At 43.4% G+C, this 20,284-nt stretch overlaps 1 pseudogene; it reads right to left on the reverse strand.

Moving 5' to 3' along the window:
• Window positions 1–1,616: 1,616 nt before the first annotated feature.
• On the reverse strand, window positions 1,617–2,385 carry LOC119165917 (uncharacterized; annotated as a pseudogene).
• Between the last annotated feature and the right edge of the window lie 17,899 nt (window positions 2,386–20,284).

The following is a 20,284-nucleotide window of genomic DNA, read 5'->3' on the forward strand; positions in this document are numbered from 1 at the left end:
GTCATTTTATTACCCTTTTTAAATAACACCGTCACACGTGCAGCTTGCATTCTGCAGGGAAAGACAGCCTGGTTTAGACACAGGTTGAAAATGTAAGAAAGAGGAGGTGCTAATACATCAATTACATGCTTTATGGGTTTGATCGGGAAGCCATCTATGTCTTTTGCTTTACTGGTATTCTGGTGATGAGTTATATAAATTAGTTCAGGCTCATTTACAGGGTTCAAAAAATTGTGTTTGTAATGTAAGGAAGGCTATATACATTGTATTGCTCAACGGGAATGTTTGCAACGCTAACAAAATGCTTATTAAAAGCGTTTGCAAGCAGTGTACCGGAGAGCTCTTCACCATTTATCTTTAATTTCGTAATCTTTTCAGGAGTGGTGTTTACTTTTGAGGCAGTGTTTAGCCTTTTCCACATAAGCTCAGAGCATACAGCAGTGGTGGTGAAATAGTTTACAAAATAATTACGCCTAGCTTTCTTTATGTCCTTATCCAAGCGATTACGGCATTATTTGAATTGGCGAAACAGCTCACAGTCTTTTTTCAAATTTTCCGCCTTTGCTTCATGCAAATGGCCGGAAAACTAGTTTCATATATAGGTTTAAGAACAAAAAGAAAGATTTCGTACACCCTATGTGCGTCACATCACCTCAACACTTCCTCCCAAGAATTATGTTCTATTTGACTAGAAATCGTGATAAAGTTTCTTCTGTAATTTTCTGGACAAAATGTTTTAATTTCAGCCTCTTACTAAGTATATGTATGTTGCTACAAAAAAATTAGGTAGGCGATGACTTATATCATACGCGGCAACACCTGCTTTCACATTTGCATAATTTATATTTGTGAAAAACATATCGATTAAAGATGAGGAATGTTGAGTTATTCTAGTGGGTAAATAATTACATTAAGTAGGCCATTTACCAAGAGTAAAAAATTAAGCTTTTCTTTGAGAGAGTCACTCTTCATCATATTAATATTAATGTCACCACCAAACACAACATCAAATTGATTTTCGTTAATGAACTCTGCAATTTATTCTAGATAACTAAAAAATGGAGCTATAGCACCACTGGGAGGGCGGTAGCAGACAGTTATTACCATGTTTCGCACTTTAATTGACAACATTTCACAGTCATTAAAGAACCCCAGGTGGTCGAAATTTCCGGAGCCCTCCACTACGGCGTCTCTCATAATCAAATGGTGGTTTTGGGACGTTAAACCCCACATATCAATCAACATTTCACAGTCATGTGTAGTGACAGAAAGTTCAGATAATAATTCACAAGTAAATGCTTCCTTAATCAAGATGCATATACCACCACCGCGTGAATAGGAACGATTTAAATAAAATGTATTGTAGGATGGAAGGCGCAAAACATCAAGATCCTTCATACACCAAGTTTCTGATAATGATATTGCATCAAATGAAAAACTGAGTTGTTCAAAGAACCAAACAAAGAAAGGCTTCTTATTTAGTACAGAACGAATATTTAGGTGAAAGCATTTAAATGATTTGAGGAACAGTTTCCCTATGTATTGCTCACACACTTGGGGCAAAACATAGGTCTCAACGTTTGTGTCTGCCATTGAGTTAGAAAATCACAGGGTTTTTAGCCTAGTTTATCCAGATTATCTGCGGTGTAAATCACCACCGCCTGTTCACCATCCGCTTTGCGCACAAGTACCCGACCGTTGTTGTGCCACACATTCTTGTACATTGCTGTTTTGGCCCAGTTTTTGCTTCAAACAGAAGAGCACGTGTTTGTTTGGTCACATTTTCCTTCGTGAAGAGCGCATCATTCCTGGTATGTAATTTCTTTCGGTTCAACCACCACCGATCCCTATCAGCCTGCTTGGTAAAGTGACAGATAATGCCGGGGATTTTATCTTTCTCAGACGGTAGCCGGTGAACCACGACCACGTCGTTTCCCGATAGCTGTGGCAGCTCAAGTTGTGTGGCGAGTTCGTTTAGCTTATCAATCAAGTTTTCCTTTTCTGTTTAATGCCATGAAATTCAAGGTTAAGGCGGCGGCTTTTCCATTAGAGGGCGTCGATTTCAGCTTGGAAGTGATTAACATCGCTTTCGCTTTTCTCAAGTATTTCAGTGCGGCGTCTGAGTTCTTTTACTTTTTGTTCATGTTTCTCGGCAGTTTTCCGCATTTCATTGTACTGCTCCGAACGAAATTGCAAGAAATTCTCTATGCCCTCTACTACTTCCTCAAGTGGCAACAATTGGTCAAGGTTAGAACTTATGTTTTTTAACATTACGCGAATGTCTTGCTGGTCTGATTCATTACTTTCACTTGTTGATTGCAGTCGAGTTTTCTGTCTCCTACAAGAAGTACAGCGCCAAGCTTGGCGATACGCCTCCCCATTTGTTTTGAGCGTTGTCACAGAAATACCGGAACATTTTCCGGTGTGAAAAGTAGAAGTACAGTCACTACACACAACCAAAAGTCCGACTCCGTGAGCCGTACCGGACAGTTTAAACATAGCATATTGGACGCCATCATCACTTTTTTGGCAGCAGCAGCAGCAGCAGCAGCATCAAGATGGAAGCAAAGAAGCGAAATAAAAATTCAACGATACTAACATGCGAAAAAGCAGGTGCTGATTTAGGTGTTGCCTCGATGCTGCCGCGGCTGCCAATGGGACGCAGTGCCTTGTGTGACTTCCTTATAAGTTGTCCGTCCACCGAGGCGCCGTATTTGGGCTGCGGCTGGCTCCACTGTAGGTTGTTCTGCTTGGCCACCAGTGATTCAGACGGTGCTTGGAGGCAACTGTGTCTGGCTCCCGTGGGCTTCGTCGCACGCGCCGCCCCTTCGTCCGCAGCAGAAGCTCGGTGTAAGCGGTAGCAGGAGAGGCGATTGATATCTTTGAAAAAGCAGGTGCTGATTTAGGTGTTGCCTCGATGCTGCTGCGGCTACCAATGCTGGGCCGGTTCGAGGCAATGGTTTATATTGCACCAAACTGCCACAATTAGACTACTAATGATTAGGATTTATGATGTTATAGGTTGCTTTTTCACCTGAAAAACAATGTGCTTGTTGTATACCATTTGACAAACTTTTGCACATTTTCTAAGGTATTAGGGCTGCAATGAATCCATTCATGTCAGGCGCAGCAATATTAGCGGTATATTCCAGTGCAGTATTTGCCCCAGACAGGGGAGCACGATACTATTTATTCCCGCAAGCGCTATTTACTCAGAATTTTGACACTTCACAAGCCTTGTGAACCCACCAAGTCACAAAATGAAGCCTTACTGTTAGAGTAAAACCAGTGCTAATCCCGCTGTTTAAAATGAGACTATCTATGCTGCAATATATTAACAAGACAGCATTACAAAAAAGAAAAGCACTACATTCGGGTGTTTGCAATCTCTAATGCTAACTTCACTCTGCTGCTACCTACCGCACAGAGCTTTGCAAACACTTGAAACCGGGAATATGAACCTTTTGCCAGCTATCATTCATGTGCGCCATCATCAACGCGGTGTCGATCTTTAGGGCCTATAATTCTGAGCTTGTAACCACGTTCTGTTCATTCCCTACATGTAACTTTGACAACTACATGTGACGTGCACAATATTTCACGAGAAAAAGTGTGTCGCACTTGAGATTTTATTTTTTATTTGGAAGAACACTCGTAGCGCCACCTTAGGCATCATTGCGGGGGGCACAGTGCCTCATAGAATGAATCCTCAGTCTTGCGGCCAACTAAATCAATTGCTAACATATTCCATTCTGCAATGGCTTGCGGAAAAAAAGAATGCTTAAAAAGATCCGTTCTTGGGTTGTATGGTCGTACTTTAAATTTATGGTCATGACAAGAAGAATGATAATGCGCTGGTTTTAAATATTCTGAAGGTTTAATGCCTGTTTTCTTGTTATAGATTGAATAAAATAGTTTCAGCGTTAGATTACGTCTTCGATCTTGTAAGTATTTCCATATAAGTTCTCTTTTCATACATCGAGAACTTTGAGTTCAGTCATACTTTCCCAGAACAAGTCTTGCTGCTCTCGACTGAATGTGCTCTAGTGCATGAATGTGTACTTTGTGAAACGCATCCCACACAGGAAAGCGTATTGCTGTATTGGTCTGACATAGGCGTAATATGCGGCCCTGTTTATTCTCTTTGGTTACATGTTTAGTATTTCTCTGTAAAAATCCTAGGGCTTTTCCAGCTCTGCTGAGAACTCTGGCAATGTATTCAGACCATCCCCATCCTCAGAGGTACCGAGAAATACTCAGAAGTACAAGTACAAAAGTACTTATATTTGTGTTCTTTCCAAATAACTTTATGGTTTAAGATGTACTGATTTGTAAACCTATTGACCCTTTTGGTGAAACTGACGTGAACGCATTTATTAGTATTTAGTACCACATCATTGTTTTTATCATGACAAATACTTGGGTATGGTGGCACCTTCACAAGTAACGACTTGTGTTTTTTGCTTAGATAGGCTGCGTTTGCACCAGGTGATGCAACGAATTTCTTAACCAAGACTGCTCCCCGGGTTTACCTGATTAAATAAAAAGAAGCCGTGTTTCATTAATCAAGAGAAAGTAAGCACATGTATCCACAAGCACAGCTTTGTGGCGCTTTGGATTTATTCAGATTGGGAGAAACGTAACATGGGGCAAAATACTCAAACGCGTTAAACGGAGAAAACACTAACACCCATAGACTCAATACTTCTTTAAAGTTGCCAATTTCACTGCATATGCTTAAGAACATCACACTTTTGAGCCACTAAATGACATGAAACAAACCAAAAATTATACTTTTAGAAGAGAAAGAGCGAGAAAATACTAGAAAATTGCCTCAGAAAATAGAAAGCTGTGAGCAACATTTCTTACACTGTAGAAAAAATATCCAACGCCACTACAAGAATAAGGCAGCAAGCAATAAAAAAAAGAAGCAAACTCAAATAAAAACAGCCTAGTTGACAGTCAGCCAGCGTAAACAGAAAAAAACTTTTTAATAACGGCAAAAAAGGAAGCAATGCAAAACACCTAATGAATTAAAAGCTAAACAAATAAAACATTGCACTGATAAAAAAAAATCACCGTCGTCCAGCAACTTTGTTTTCTCGCGTTGCAAAAACATTTTTCTCCCTCTATAGCATCAAAATTTTTCTGGTACACTCTAGCAAGTTCAGAATTGAAGATAAATCCACCAGCTTCCTGTTGCGGTATTGCAACTTTTTGTTCACCCATTTTATTACTGTCCTGAAGCAAACTAAACGACACCTTTTCGCTACACAGCTTGTCGCAGGCATCGCTATTCACCCACCCCATCCATGTCCTCGCATAAAATTCTCGCAGGCGTCAGTTGCGCAAATTTGTAAAGAGGGAAAATGAACGCCGATTCCACTAGATTTCTCTGGTCCTCAGCTCTCCCCATGCGCTGTGAAGCTCTCTTCTATTCCCCCTGCGTGCTCCTAGTGCAGCTGCGCAGCAGCTGCAGTGAAATGGTGAGCTCTACTGATAGCGTCACGGAGGAGTTTTGCCACCATAAAAGCTTTGAAGGACTCTGGTGTGCTACATGTTGAAGCTTTTCTCCTAAATTTTCCAAAAATGCTCTGGAAACTATTTTTCATGATTGTGATCATTCTCCCAGCTGTAATAAAAATAGGTATTGTAATACATGCATTTTCAGGGGATTTACCTTCATAGTGCTTTTATTCAGCATGTAGATAGGACAAAATAATGCCGAAGCTTTTAAATTTCATAAATATGTTGTCTTTTCATCTCAAGGTATAATATTCTATTGAAGAAGGGCCTCTCATATTCATATGGTGGTTTTGGGACGTTAAACCCCACATATCATCTATTGAATAATAATGACTGTTTGGGTAGTTAGTGTATTTCATATTATAGGTTGCAGCGCAAGCACGGAAGTGCTAAAGGCATATGGGAAGCGAGGAACAAAAGGCAAAGAGGGACACCACTTCTGTTCCTTGCCGTCTGTATGCTTTTCTTCGAGCACTTTCGTGCCGGCACTGCAATCTCTATTAATATAACATTTACATTTATCTGGTGATTTTGCTCTTGAGAAACATGCAGGTGATGATGATGATAATGATGATGATGATGATTAGTAGAGTTTTGTGGTGCAAGGGCCATGGGTGGCCTTAGAGTGCCATGTCCTTGATGCGATGTAATTGATGACTAATGATTGCAATGACAAGGCGTATTACGGCCGTATAGAGGCCTATAGTCACGTGCTGTATAAAAGCAGAAAATATGTGTATAACGTTTAAAATTATGACAGTGATACGCAATTTGATGTAGGAGGTGGAATGAATCAGCAGTGACCATGGTACCTACAAGTGAGCGATTTTAAAATAGCTTGACTGCCTCCTCGACCCCTTTGAAAACCAAAGGGTGAGAGGCAGGTGCTTCCCAGAGTAGCTACCGCAGCAACAACCTCTGCGGAGAGGTTATGCTACAGATTTCCTTTGTATATGATGCTGAAGCTTTGAATTTCATCTAAAAACGCACATAATGACTGATATTTAAAAAGTGGTTCTTTGCCAATGAACATCCCAGGATGACGTGGAATGTGTTCACGGTAAGCTATCGGAAAATGCCTTTTTCTAATAGAGTCTAGTTTGATGCATTGGATGAGGATGTGGTGGACGTAAGTGATTCCCCACACATATCACACAAGGGTGGATCACCGCCGCACAAAAGGTGTGAGTGTGTGCTGTGTGTATGTCCTGTTCGTTGCCTTGTAAGTGTAACTTCTGTGTGGCGTGATTTTGATACTGGCCGCCAATTACCAAAAAACGGCTTGATGACATGTAATTTATTTTCTCCGTGACTGTCCCATGTGCTTTGCCAATAAGCTCTAAGCTTTCTTTTAAGATATTGCTTTAGGTCAAGAGCAGGGATAGCTACGAATGTATAGCAGCGCTGTCATGGACAAATGCGGCTAGCTGGTCCACCATCACGTTACCTTGAATCTCGCGGTGTCCTGGCACCCAGCACACTACAGCATTCTGTTTAGACTTGTACATTGTGCATAGTAGTGAATAGAGCGAGTCAAACACCGGGTTTTTGTGTTTTTTAAGAGTTTTCAGAGTTTTTACAACGCTGAAGGAATCTATGCAGATTACTTCCTTTTCTAGCGTCAAGAGAGAGAAATAAATAGAAGGAAGAGACAGGGAGGTTAACCTAGACGAATTGGTTTGCTACCCTGTACGGGGGTGGGGAAAAGGGTCGGAAAGAGGATAGAAATAGAGAGATAAAAAATAAATTAGAAAAAAAACCACATGCGCACACATTCAGGGAGTTCCGATCAAAGTCGTTTGGACAGGCCGGTTGAACGCAAGAAGCGCAGGAGCGCCTTCACTGCCTTCTTCTGCGACAAAAAGTCCTGTCGGCAGCGCAGGATTCTTTCTTCCGAAAGAGGCTGGTTGTCCAGTTCATCTAGTGCATTGCAGAGTGACTGTCTTTGCGAGCAGTATTGTGGGCATTCACACAGAATGTGCCAAGTTGTTTCATCACTGCCACAATGGTCGCATGCAGCAGTGTCAGCCATTCCTATGCGGAATGCGTACGCATTGGCAAATGCGACGCCCAACCATAATCTGCCCAGCAAAGTAGCGTCTCGTCGGCGTAATTGCGGAGGAATTTGAAGACTAAGAGTTGGGTCCAAAGTACCAAACCGTGCATGGTTGAAATGTAACTCGTTCCATTGTGACAATGTGCGCTTGCGAGCAAGCATGCGGAGTTTCCGTGCAGCGTCAGTTCTGGAAAGCGGAATTTATATTTCATCGCTTTCAGTATGGGAAGAACGGGCAGCTCGATAGGCCCGTTCATTGCCAATTATTCCACAATGACTTGGGAGCCATTGAAAGGCTATTTCATGTCCTTCCTCAATGAGCTGATGAGTCTTTTCTGCAATCTCATATACCAGCTGTTTGTACGGGCCGTGGCGTAAAGGTGATAGAAGGGATTGCAGTGCCGCCTTTGAGTCACTGAAAATTGTCCATTTTTGTGGCTGTTGGTCGTTGATGCATTGATGCGGCACGAAGAGCTGTGAGCTCTGCACCCGTTTATGTCGTAAGGTGGGAGGTCTTGAATTTTCTTGTCGTGTCTTTTATCGGTATAACAAATGATGCCGTTGAACTCTTCTGTAAAACAGAGCCGTCGGTGTATACGTGTATACAGCCTTGATACGTCTCGTATAACAAGAGTAGAGCAAGCTGTTTAAGAGCAGGTGACGACATATCTGCTTTTTTCTGGATGCCAGGTATAGTTAGCCTGATGTTAGCCTGAGTCAGGCACCAGGGAGGAGTCGAAGGCCTGGCGGCGGGTGTGAAGCATGTTGGCAAAGAATCGCGATATGTGGTGATCGTTTCGCAAAATGACAAACGTGGTCTGTCTGCTGGTAAAGAGGCTAGGTGGTGGCAGGGTGTCCGAGCAATATGCCTTATGTGTGTCCTGAGTGCCTCAACGTCGATATGTGTCGTGATGAGGTGGTCACCGGCGATAGCTATAGTAGCCATTGTCGACGCACTACGAGGCAAGCCGAGGCAAATCCGGAGTGCCTGGGACTGAACACTCTGTAGCGTTCAAAGGCTGGTTTTGCTTGCATTGGTCAATGCCGGTAAACTGTACCGCAGAACAAGAGTGGCGATGTAGGCTTGTTGGTGAAACATTTGAAAGAAATTTGTGTAGCGCGAGGCGAAAACACGAACACAGGAAAGAATAGACTGAGAAGACAGTTTAGTAGCGCTCTGTCTTCTCAGTCTATTCTTTCCTGTGTTCGTTTTTTCGCCTCGCGCTACACAAATTTGTGAGGCTTCTAGACTTCAGCGATAAAATAAAAATGATGAAGAACGTCTCAAAGTTCAAAGGATCCGACTGATACGTTACGGAAGATTATTCCCAAAGTGTGCGCTCTGTCCGGAGAAAGCTCTGGGGTGCTTCTGCTTCATTTCGTGACAGCGGGTCTAAAGTACGTTTGCGCTTCAATAAACTTTTTATTGATGACATTCAGTATACCTTAGATGCAACTTCTAACACGCTTGTTAAAGTACCCTCCCGTAGATCTTCACGTCACCCTGCTCCCACCGCTGAATCTTCATCTCCTCCCTGACTACCCCAATATCCATGTAATGACCTAATAATTTTGAATGCCAATGCAAGAAGTCTACTGAATAAACTTCCCAGCTTTGTCTCTCTGGTATCCACGTTTTCCCCGCACATAGTAGGTGTAACTGAATCTTGGCTACATGAAGGCGTTTACGACTCCGAGATAACTCCACCCGGGTACGCCCTAGTTCGTTGTGATCGACGGAGCGGCAAAGGCGGGGGAGTTGCTTTACTCTTTCGGTCGGACTTGACGTTCTCTGTTTTGCCTGTGCCTCTAGATGTTGAATCGGTGTGGTGCAAGCTTTACTTAAACAAGCATCATCTCATGGTTGGTGTCTGCTACCGCCCACCTGGCACCTCCGTCGATCATATACGCAATCTCAATAGTTATATTTATAACCACAATATTGTTCATCTAATATTATCTGTATGGGTGATTTCAATGCACCCGGAATTCATTGGCCTTCTCTGACACCTTTCGGTCGAGAACCTGGGCTCGGCCGAGAGCTAATCAATTTTTCGTTGTCGCATGACTTGGTGCAGTTGGTTAGTGATGCAACTCGACTGGACGCACTTCTCGACCTAATGTTTGTAAGCTCTAACATTTCGGAAGCTGGATTTATATGTGAAACTACCAAAGGTATATCGGATCATAAGGTGGTCATCGTGACCCAATCTTATCCTGTTTTTAAAACCTTGTATTCGTTCACAACGTTCCCGGATTTTAATCGTGCTAACGATACTTCGATCTTGGATGGCCTTGCTGATGCTTTTTCTCTGTTCGAATCCATGAGCAGCAACTGTGACGTAGATACTCTTGTGTCGTACTTTGAAAACATTGTAAAATCGTGCATTCATCGCTTTGTTCTAATAAAAACTAAAAAAACGAATAAGAAACTTCCTTGAATGAATAGAGATATTCTTCACCTATATCGTCGTGTACGCAGGCTGAGGCGTAGAATGAACCTTGATATACCTAATAGCACGAATGAGTTCCTGAAAGCTAAAAAACAGCTTGCCGCAATGATGGCTTCTGCAAAGGATTTTTTCTTTGGCACACAATTACACTCTTTACTCAAAAATAATCCTCGCAAATTCTGGACATCAGTTCTGCCTAGTAGCTGCTCTTCCTCCTCATTCTTGATTAACGGTGAAACTATTACTGATGACCAGAAAATCTCCCATGCGTTTAATACTTACTTCAACTCTGTATTTTCCGTCGATAATCATGTTGCCCCTGCCTTTAACTCCCCTTCCGATATAGGCTCAATTACTGATGTAACTATCAGTCATGCTGGTGTGTTGAATCTTATTCTGAATCTAGACGCAAAAAAGGGAGACGGTCCTGATGGTATTCCAAACTCTTTTTTAATTCGGTATGCGTTATGGGCATCTCGTTACCTTACCATCGTATTTCAGAAGTGTTTATCCTCGGGTGTTTTTCCTAGTGCCTGGAAACTGGCCAAGGTTCGGCCGATTGATAAGTCTGGTGATAAGCAGCTTTTTCCAAACTATCGTTCCATCTCGCTGACACCACATTCCGGCAAGCTGTTGGAGCACATAATTTATAAACATATAATCGACTTTCTTGAGACTAACAACGTCTTATCTAATCTGCAGCATGGCTTTCGTAGGAAATTCAGCACTTTAACCCAAGTGACAGAATTTACCCATGACATTTCTGCAAGTCTTGACGGCGGCCACCAGGTCGACGTAATATTCATTGATTTCGCAAAAGCTTTCGACACTGTTTCGCATTTTAAGTTGCTCAAAAAACTCAGTGCCATCCTAAAAACTTTCAGTCTAGTAGACCTAATTGCCAATTTTCCGTTTAATCGCTCCCAATACGTTAGCTTTAACTCTGGCAATTCATCTCAAATCAAAGTCACATCAGGGGTACCACAAGGGTCTGTTCTTGGTCCTTTATTATTTTTGACTTTTATTAATGACTTACCACAATCTATTACCTGTAAATTACGTCTCTACGCCGATGACTGCGTTCTATATAACACCATTAACTCCGTTCAAGATCACTATCTTCTCAATGATTCGTTTAGTGCCTTTTGCTCTTGGTGTGACACATGGCAAATGAATATCAATTTCCGTAAAACTGTCTCGATGTTGTTCACTACCAAAACGCAGACTTCCGTTTTCAACTACTCTTTCAATGACCTAATGCTCCAAAGGGTTGATTGATGATTGATTTGTGGGGTTTAACGTCCCAAAACCACTATATGATTATGAGAGACGCCGTAGTGGAGGGCTCCGGAAATTTTGACCACCTGGGGTTCTTTAACGTGCGCCCAAATCTGAGCACACGGGCCTACAACATTTCCGCCTCCTTCGGAAATGCAGCCGCCGCAGCCGGGAATCGAACCCGCGACCTGCGGGTCAGCAGCCGAGTACCTTAGCCACTAGACCACCGCGGCGGGGCTGCTCCAAAGGGTTTCAGATTATAAATACCTTGGCGTGATTTTCACCACTAACGTCTCCTGGTCTAAACATATCAATTAAGTCTGCAACAAATCTCTTAAAAAACTAGGCTACCTAAGACGTACGCTCAGAACTTCCCCACATGAAACTAAATTACTAATGTACAAAACACTAATTTGTCCAGTTCTTGATTATGCCTCTATCGTTTGGTGTCCGTACAAAAAAATAGAAATAAAACAAATTGAATCTGTGCAAAAAAAAAAGCAATTCGTTTCATTTGTCGACGCTATGACCACCATTTTTCGCCTACATCCGCCATTACTACTTTAAATCTAACCTCACTCTCTACTCGACGCGATATCGACTCGCTCAAATTCTTGCATGCCATCGTTCACTCAGTTAACCGTCTCTCCGATAACAGCTATCTTACGTATGCTATGCCAACCGTTACTCGAAATAATCATGCCCTAAACCTCGCCCCTTTTCACGCACACACCAATCTATTCAAATTTAGCTTTTTTTCTAGAACGATAGAACAATGGAATTTACTGCCGGGTGAGATTAGGAGTGCATCGATAAATCAATTCCTGCCTTCTCTTGGAAGTCGTATCTAACCAATGGTTCCTTACTTTGTTCTGTTAATATGTACGCCCCGCAGTGCCCATTCATTGGATGTTTATTTTTGTACTGAATGAAATTGCCATGTATATTGTATTTTGTTCGTGTGTTATATTGTAATGTGTTCCCGGAAGTGGTACTTTCGTAATTCATTGCTCTGTTTCTTTTCACCCACTCCTGCTATAGCCCTTAATGGGCTGCAGTATGTGAATAAAAATTTTTTTTTCAAATGTACCGCAGAAAATCAAGAAAAAGTACTCTGTACAGCTGTAGCATTGCACTAGGAGACATTCCCTAAGTCCTCCCTGCAAAGAACTTCAGTATATTACAGATGTCCATTAACCGTTTTTTCATGTACGAACGTGATCGCTCCATGAGAGATTCCTGTCAATTATGACGCCCAAAAACTTGTGTGATTGAACATATGGTACAGTTTGACCATTGATGCTTATAGTGTACTTATCCATAGGCTTTCGTGTAAAAGCTACGAGGGCGCATTTCTCGGAAGAAATTTCTAAGCCTCGATTTCGCAGGTAGCGTAATGTTTCAGTGGCAGCTTTTTAAATTCTCCCTCGTAACTGCAGGCGTGTTACAGCCGATGCCCAAACGCAGATATCAACTGCGTACATTGATAGCGTGACCGTGCTTGGCAGATGCTCAGTGAGAGCAATTAACGTAAGATTGAACAGCACAGGGCTGAGTACGCCGCCCTGGGGGACGCCACGGTGGCTGTAATGTGGACAGGTTGGACCATCTTCAGTGCTGACAAAGAAAGATCGCATTGACAAATAACTACATATCACGCGATACATCCGACCACCTACTCCTATATCTTCGAGAGCGGTGAGAACAGCTTCATGCGTAACGTTGTCATACGCCCATTTAACGTCTAGCAACAAAGATGCGCAGAGACGCTTACGGCCTTTCTTGTGTTGGACGTAAGTGACCAGGTCGACTACGTTGTCAATCGATGCTCGACCACGCCGAAAACCTGCCATGGCATCTGGGTAGATGTTGTTACACTCCAATAATTACTCCAGGATCATCCCAGGATCATCCTCTCCATAACTTTGCCTACACAACTAGCCAATGCGATCGGACGATAAGATGAGAGCTCCAACGGTGACTTGCCTGGTTTCAGAAGTGGAACTAGGCTACTTGTCTTCCAGCTTGTCGGGAGCGTTCCATCTTGCCAGGATTTGTTGTACAACCCCAAAAGGAGGATTCTCGCGCGTTCACCCAGATGACACAAGGCCCTATAAGAAATTCTATCGGGCCCTGGTGCCGACGTGCGTCCACACAAAGCTAGTGCTGCTCTGAGCTCCCCGATTGAAAAAGGCATATCCATGCGGGAATCCAGTGTTTTTGGACAGTTAGTTGAGGGCAACAGGCTATTGGGCACTGCGAGTGGCCCAGATACTCTGGCACAGAAGTCTTCTGCCACGTCAATACCGCGTCTCTGTTCAGAAAGTGTGAGAGCCCTGAATGGTGACCACTGAGTGGGTTTTGTGCGGAGACCTCGTACCGTCTTCCACAATTGGGATAAAGGTTTTCATGGGTCAAGTGACTCACGAAGAACAGTCCAACGTTGTGACTCGAGTTTAATTATCCGGCGCTGAATCTTCTTTTGTATACGTCGAGCAATCTGTAAGTCTTCTATTGCCTCCGTGCGTCGGTATCTTCGTTCAGCACGCCGTCGGATTACTCGAAGTCGTTCTAGCTCGATGTCAAATTCCATTACTTTGGGAGAGCTGGTGAGGGTACACGTAGTATCGTGTATTGTGCTTTTAATTATCTCCTCTATGTCGAGGGATATGTTTGCCTCACATTGCTCTTCCATGCAAGACTGACATTTCAACCAGTCCACTCTCTGAACACTATCGCGTACCTTAGCATGGGACAATCCTTCGATTTTGACGTAAGTGGGAATGTGGTCACTTCCATGCGTTTCTATGTCTGGAAACCACTCAGCATGCCTGACCAGGCCTCGTGAGACAAAGGCCAGGTCAAGGCAGCTGGTATACCTTGAACCACATAGAAACGTTGGACGGCCATCATTTAGCAAGAAAAGTTGGTTGTCGGAGGCGAAGGACACCAACTTTCTCCCTTTAACATTGGTCTTCGAACTTCCCCAGATTGTATGATGGGCGTTGAAGTCGCCAATTATGATGCATGGGTGAGAAGTTGCTGACAGGATACCTTGTAGTCTTGTATGGTCGAAACGGCTTGACGGAGAGAGGTAGGCACCCACAACCGTGATGGTAAGTCTCCTTTTCACTGTTATACTTATATATTGATTGTCATCATGGGGTGACACTGGATGATGAATGTAGGTGAGGTCGCGGCGAATGAACATCAGAACTTTGCTATTGTCCGCAGTTGTAGACGACATGAATGACTCATAACCAGAAAGTCTGATTTCTTTCTGTTAATTTGCCTCGCAGATGACAATGATGGGGAACTTATTGGTGTACACGAACCGACGGAAATCGGCGATGCGTGACCTCAGTCCCCGGGCATTCCATTGATTAATCGCTGCCTTTCGGACCTCTTCTCTGAAAGACAGTGGCTGGTGAGCCATTATTTACTCAAGTGCTGCGAGTACTGTACTCAAAGCGTCCAGTAATTGCAATGCACTTCTTGCTGACGGTGTGTGCATGTTGCTTAACAACAAGCGAATGGCGTTAATTAAGGGTCGCAAAAGAGCTATCACTGGCTGATCTGTGTTCCGCAAGTCCTCCATTGCAGCAGCTTGCTCTGAAGAAGACGGCTTCTGCTGCGGCTCTTCTGAGCGTTGTGTATGCGTAAGTGGAGGCCACTCTTCTGTAGAGACTTGCCTGCCCCTTTGCTCTTTTCCAACGTCTGTGTTTGCCGTGCTGGAAACTGCAGCTGGCGATCTTTCCTGATGCGTCGACTTATTACCTGAAGTTGGCGCTGTCCGACGTGAAGACCTTCGACGGCGACGTCGTCTTCGCCGGATTTTCTCAGCAGCTTCTTTGTGGATGGAGCTGTCTCGTACCATTTGCTTCAGAATAGAAAATTCTTTCTTTATGTGCGGACATTTTTTCGAAGAAGCCTTGTGAGCGCCCTGACAGTTAGGACACTTCAGTGGGGTAGCGCTACAGTTGTCTTCCGCGTGTGGTTCGGCGCACCGGGGGCACGCTGCGGAGCTCCTGCAAACACCCTTTACATGACCGATCTTCTGACAATTGAAGCATTGCACGGGTTTAGGAATAAACGGTCGAACTTGTTGAAGAAAGTGGCCAACCTTCACGTATGCGGGAATACAGTCACCTTTGAACGTTACTCTCACACAGCGTGTGTTACCAAGCCGTCCAACACTGACAATGACGTTGTCTTGACTCGCTGGTTTCATAAGTATTGGAAGGTCTGCGTTTGGGATTTCCGTGTTAATGTCGTAAATGACTCCTGATGTGGTCGCACCATCGGCTAGTATGATGGACCTAACTGCAATGTTTCCCAGTTGTGTTACTTGTTGCAGCGTGCTCAGCGCACTCGGGTGCACCACATTGACAGCCAGGATGTTTCTTCTTGTATTAAGCCGTACTTCTTTATTCTCCTTCGGCACAGTGTTCTCGAAATAGAGCGAAAGCGCTTGCCTGTTCAGAGCACGCAGGCTTTCGGTAGCGTTCTTTGGCACGAACAGGATGGAGTGGGGCCATCGCTGGGGCGCCGTTTTCATGGTGGCTGTACTTGACACCGGCGATGGATTGATGATCCGTCGCTTGGCCTTGCGGTGCAAGACAGGTTGAAAGCCGTCGTATGAGGACTCGTCGCAGGATGCGGAGTACAGCTCAGTGTAATCACTCTCACTGGAAGTGTTTCCTCGCTTCCTCGAGGTAGTGGCCGCGGTCGAACCGGAGTCGGACGTCACCTCGTGAGGTTGTAAATCCATTACCGCAACGTACGGGGCAATACACCCCACAACTGCAGCGAAAAGTCTAGAAAAGCACTGACACGAGCGAGATGTGTTCTACAAAGAATCACTTCGTCTTCCTCCTCTCTCTTTCTAGCGTCAAATCTTTAATGTGCTTAACGGCCACAAGTATCGCAAAAGCTTCTGCGGTGAAGATGCTTGTGTTAAGATGAAGAGCGCCGGCATCCAAGAAGGATGGACCGACCGCTGCGTGCGAAACAGAAGCGTAAGACTTTGAGGCATTAGTAAAAAATTCAGGACAAGTGTGTTTATGTTGCAGTTCCATGAAGTATGTGTGGATATGTACAATAGGTGCATGCTTTGTAACCTGTAAAAAAGACACATCGCTGTCTATGGACTGCCACTGCCACGCTGGCAAGTGTGCTGCAGGAGCCATCAAAAGGTGGTCAAGTGGCACACCAGTTTCCTGAGAAAGGCCCCTCACACGAATCGGGTAGGGTTGTCGCAACGAAGGCCAATTTTAAAACAGTGCAGAACTTGACATATCATTAATAGTCGAATGTGTAGGGTGTTATTTGTCTGGATTCACTTTGAAGTAATATAGCAAGGACATGTAAGGTTTCTGAAGTTGCAACGACCACTCGTTCGATTCTACGTACAGGCTCTGTACAGGGCAAGTGATAAAAGCACCCGTAGAGAGCCATATGCTTAAATGTTGGTCCGAGTCAAGCATTTTCAAAGCGCTTGGTGTGGCAGACTTATAAACAATCACCTCATACTCTAAGTGCGTGCGTATGAGGCTTTTATAAATTTTAATGAGACATTTTCTGTCATTGCCCCACGATGTGCGCGACAAGACCTTTAGTACATTCATAGCTTTCAGACATTTGTTTTTGAGATTTCTTATGTGCGGTACGAATGTCAATTTCATATCTAAAGTTATGCCTAAAAATTTTTGTTCAGTTTTCACAGCAAGTTCCTGGCCGTGAAGGTGAATGGTAGAGTCAGGATGAAAACCTCTGTTTATTGAAAATGAAACGCGAGTGCTTTTTGCGGGTTAAGGGTGAACCTATTCTCGTCTGCCCATTTAGTAACCCTATTTAAACCAAGTTGTAGCTTCCACTCGCAGATTCTAAGATTGCAGGATTTAAAACCAATCTGGACATCGTCGACATATGTGCAATAAAAGATATTGCGTGGAATGTGGGAAGGTAAGGTAGTCATTTTAACAATAAAAAGCGTGCAGCTCAAGACACCACCTTGCGGCACTCCCGTCTCCTGGACAAATGCTCGTGACACGACATTCCCCACCCTGACACGAAAAGTGCGGTTTGACAAGTAACTTTCAAATATGGTCAGCAGGTTACCTTGGACATCAAAGTGCGAGAAGTCTCACAGTATGCCGAAGCACCAGGTGGTGTCATAAGCCTTTTCTATATCAAGAAACAATGAAAGAAAGAATTAATTATGGACAAAAGCATCACGAATTTGCGCCTCGATTCGTGACAAGTGGTCAGTAGTGGATCTATCCTCACGAAATTCACAGGGGTATGGGTCCAATAGATTGTTTGTTTCCAGGAACTGTAAAAATTGGTGGTTAATCATTTTTTCGAAAAGTTTACACAAGCAGCTTGTGAGGGTGATAGGCCTGTAGCTTGTGACGGATGATGGATCTTTGCCATGTTTTAAAATCGGGATAATAATGGCTTTTTTCCAGGCAGAAGGAATCTGGCTGGGAAACCAAATGGCAATATACAAGGAAAGAAGCGCTTTTTGTATTGCAGAGGGCAGGTGTTTTGGCATTTCATACACTACACGCGCGGAGCCTGGGGCAGATTTGTTACAGCAGTTTAGCGATGCCTGTAGCTGAGCTAAGACGAAAGGTTCATTGTATGGTTCGCGTTTTGTATGTTTGTGTTCTAGTTTCCGTTTTTCGATTATTGTTTTGTATCTCTGGAAAGATGTGGTATACTGCGACGAGCTGGAGACCTGTTCGAAGTGCGCCCCGAGAGAGTTCGCCTGGTCCTCCAAGCTGTCACCTTGTGTGTTCACAAGAAGAAGCGAATGAGATTGCCGTCCTACTACCTTACCTACGATGCTCCAGACTCTCGCCTCCTGTGTATATGAAGTGATTCCGGACAAAAACTTATGCCAGCTTTCTTTTCTCGCCTGTCTTCGTGTTATGCCTTGAGATTTTTTTTTATTTAATAATACTGTAACCCTCACTTGAGGGTCATTACAGGGAGGAATATAAACACAAAACAAAAACAATACACAATGACAAAACAGACATTACGTTTCATGTTGCCGGTAGTACAATTCTAGCGAACACTCAAACGCTTTGACATTTGCGCTAGTAACAGCGTACTCTGGAAGTCTATTCCACACTTCTATACTATACGGAAAAAAAGAATTTTTAAAGCCATCGAGACGCGCCCAAAAAGGCCTTATTGGGTGACTATGGTTCAACCGAGCTCCTCGTTTGGGTGCAGGTTGTATGTATGTGTCTTTATTTATTTTCATTTCGCCTCTTATAATTTGAAACAGGAGTTTTAACCTTTGCTTTTCGCGGCGCACTTGCAGGGGCTCTAGCGCAAATGATTTTAACAAATTTGTGATGGATTCTGTCCTCCGGTACCGCGAGCAAATGAAGCGCACTGCTAGCCTTTGAATTTTTTCTATTTTATCTCTCAGTGACTGCTGATGAGGACTCTATACAAAAGACGCATACTCCAAAATAGGGCGAACAAATGTCTTATATGAATAGTAATTTGACATCTCTAGGGGCATGTTCGAATTTTTTCCTCAAGTAAAACAACTTCCTGTAGGCCTTTGAACACACCTCCGCAACATGAGTGTGCCACCCCAAATCGCTGGCAATAGTCACCCCCGGGTATTTAAAGCTGTGTGTTCAGGTCAGAAGGCTATTTCCGATCTTATAATCATATGCGAGTACGGATTTTTTCTTGGTTATATGGGTGAACGTAGTCTTTGAAAAGTTAATTTCCATCCCCCACTGCGCGCACCAATTATGCAAGGCTTGCAGACAGCGATTAATTTTGATTTGGTCGTTTGCGTTAGTTACAGGAGCGTAAATCAAACAATCGTCTGCAAAAAGTTTGATTTTAACTGGGCTTTCGACAACTGAGGAAATATCATTTATAAAAATTAAAAACAACAAAGGACCCAGCACAGACTCCTGTGGGACACCAGACAGTACTTTCAATGAACTAGATGTGCGATCATCTACACGTACTTTTTGTTGACGGTTCTCCAAATACACGGCTATCCAATTTAGTATATCTGAGCTAAGTCCTAGTTGCTGAAGCTTAAAAATTAATTTGCTATGAGGAAATTTATCAAATGCTTTGGCGAAATCTACGCAAATGACGTCTATTTGTTGTTGACCTTGGAGAGATAAATAAAAATCATGAACTGCTTCTACCAGTTGAGTAACAGTTGACAACGCCTTCCTGAATCCGTGTTGATGGGGATCAAAAAACTCTTTTGACTCAAGAAAAATAATAATGTGCCTTGCTATGAAATGTTCTATGATTATGCAACACACAGAGGTCAGTCAAACGGGGCGATAATTGTTCACATGAAGCCGATTGCCAGCTTTGTTTATAGGCTTCACAATTGCAGTGCGCCAGTCTTGCGGTAATAAAGACGTTCCAAGAGATTTTCTGAAAATGATTGTTAAATAAAAGGACGACCATTCGGCATACCGTCGGAAGAATTCACTGGGAATTTCGTCTGGTCCGGTTGTCTTTTTAGTGTCAAGCCCTAGCAAGTGACTGAACACCCATTCCTGCATGATAGCAAAGGGCTCCATTGCGCAGGCGCGCGGGCAGGCTTGGTCAGCATCCACCTGATCGGTTTCATCTCTAGTGAAGACCGACTGAAAGAACTGGTTGAAAGAATTTGCTATCTGCAGTTTTTGCCTCACTGTCTCGGGTGCAATTTTTATCTGTTCAATTTCTTCTTTTTTATTCCTCAAGTGAAGCCAAAATTTTTGAGGGGAAGACTTAATGAAGTCAGCAAGGGTTTCGGTATAAAACTTTCGTTTGGATTCTTTTAATGCTGTCTTTAACTGTCCACGCAATTGTACGATTGCTACCGAGTTGGTTTTGATTTTCCGCATGCGTTTCATTTTTTGTTTGATATAGACGATTTCCCGGGTTATCCACGGACTGCGCTGTTTAGTTTTCTTTTTAC

Source organism: Rhipicephalus microplus, unplaced genomic scaffold (assembly GCF_043290135.1).
Source record: "Rhipicephalus microplus isolate Deutch F79 unplaced genomic scaffold, USDA_Rmic scaffold_34, whole genome shotgun sequence".
NCBI classification, from domain to species: domain Eukaryota; kingdom Metazoa; phylum Arthropoda; class Arachnida; order Ixodida; family Ixodidae; genus Rhipicephalus; species Rhipicephalus microplus.